The sequence below is a fragment of the Triticum dicoccoides genome, chromosome 7A, assembly GCF_002162155.2.
Source record: "Triticum dicoccoides isolate Atlit2015 ecotype Zavitan chromosome 7A, WEW_v2.0, whole genome shotgun sequence".
In the NCBI taxonomy this organism is placed as follows: Eukaryota; Viridiplantae; Streptophyta; class Magnoliopsida; order Poales; family Poaceae; genus Triticum; species Triticum dicoccoides.
Window position 1 is genome coordinate 703,987,550 of NC_041392.1, and position 2,015 is coordinate 703,989,564.

A 2,015-nucleotide genomic window follows, 5' to 3' on the forward strand; every position below is an offset into this window, starting at 1 on the left:
GTCGGCATAGGCGCCCACGTGTCAGCTATTGGGAGCTCTGTATGAAGGACTATGCCAACGGCCTGGCCGTCGGCTTAGTTTCAAATTATGCCGACGACCAGGCCGTCGGCATAGCCCTGGTCCTAGAGCAGCGGTTGGTCGCCACGTGGCACACCTATGCCGACGGTCGAGCCGTCGGCATAGTTTTTGACTAAGCCGACGGCTAGGCCGTCGGCATAGTGGTGCCACGTGGCGACCGTTCGTTGGGCAGACTTGACGGCGGTCGCCGTTAGGCGTGATAGTTGCCGACGGTCAGGGCCGTCGGCATAGATGTACGGCCCCCGTAGGCGTATCATATATGCCGACGGCTTTTCTATGCCGACGGCCTCCCTGGCTGTGCCGACGCATATGTTGCCGACGACTCTATGCCGACGGGGGCCGTCGGCATAGGCCTATCCCGACGGGACTCAGGGCTATGCCGACGGCCCTGGCCGTCGGCATAGGGGGCGATTCTGGTAGTGCTAAGAATTTGCCATCAACATCACAGTGCAACACATGTTTGCCATTGAACCTGACCAGTAGCTCACGCTCATTTAACACAGCCATATCATTGAACGACTGCACCATTGAATCAATTGGTGTTCTCTTTTTCTTTTTGTAAGAAGTTAAATAAAGTTGACGTGATGCCTCCACCGTTGACAGTTCGATCCAATACTTGAAAGCTCAGATTTGTGCCTCGTAATCTTGCATCACCCAGACATCTGTAGTGGAGAAACTAGCAGGAGTCGAGCCGGCCCAGAATGCAAGCGTCCCTTTCATATCAAACAACATGTTATTAGGGCAATGCTGGCCAGGACTGCGCATCCACCGGAATGACTCGGCTTCTGTGTCAAACACAATAATGTCTGCACATCCTCCCATGATGTCACTGGAACCAGAAAGCCACCAGTGCAGGCTGCCACGGTGGTGGACTGGTGGTCAAAAGCCGGATGAAAAGCGCACCTCATTCATTAACCTATTTTCCACAGAAGGCGATGAGACCGTTGGAATTTTTACTATGATGCGCCTTGGCTTGTCAGATCCCACTGTGAGGACATATACGCTGGATTTAGACGAGTCATGTGACTGAGAGAACCAGAGCACCCTATATTCTCCAGTTGGATGGTGGCGGTAGAAACCAATCACGAAGTTGAATTGCCCTTGAGGCTGCGGTAGGATATCATACTTGCGGGTGACCGGGTTGCAGATGAAGAAATTGGGTTGCGTGTGATGGTAGATAATCAAGAAGCCATCGCAGGAGCCTTTGAGAGTGAAACTGAGATTGCCTTCCCGGACCAAGGGCCAGAGCTCTTGACTGGAGGTGCGGTGCCACCACCGACGTCACCAAAGACGACATGACTGACAGCCCGCCCACGCGCATCGACAATGGGAACCAACGGCTGTCGGCGGTGGTGTTCGAGCATGAATTTGGGGGTGGATGTGGCACTGCGCCATGACGTGTTGACAACTCGACAGCGGCCGACGTCTTTGGAGGGCAATCGGATGAGTATCATGTCCATAATCTCCCCTGGCAGGTCCTCAAGCATGGTTGCGCCTTTCTTGTCTGGCATCGTGCTCCGTCGAGTCCAGTCAACTGAAAAGACAAGCCGAGCTTTAGTGCAAGCTGAAAACCCGCCTCCACGATTAACTCCTTCGGACCAGTTCGAATTAAAAAGACAAGCAAGTAAAATACACAAGGAAGGCGAGACGAGCTTACCCTAGGAGACAGGCCGCCACGAGCAGGAAAGTCCAGTGGAGGCGCCGGCAAGCAAAATCGGCAGCGTCGGTGTGTTCCCTCGCCTGTAGACACAAGTACAAGTGAGATTTGAGCTCAATCTGCAGGAGAAAGTATCAGACAAAAGGTCAACTGAAAAGACCAGGCAAGCTTAGTGCCAAGAGGTAAGACGCGCCTCTATGGCTAACTCCTTCAGACCAGCTCCAATTAAAAAGACAAGTAAAATACACGAGGAAGGCGAGGCGAGTTTACCCTAAGAAAC

At 53.2% G+C, this 2,015-nt stretch overlaps 1 pseudogene; it reads right to left on the bottom strand.

The window, feature by feature from the left end:
- The window catches only part of LOC119329520, a 15,441-nt pseudogene extending 13,852 nt beyond the window's left edge, over positions 1–1,589 (bottom strand).
- Between the last annotated feature and the right edge of the window lie 426 nt (positions 1,590–2,015).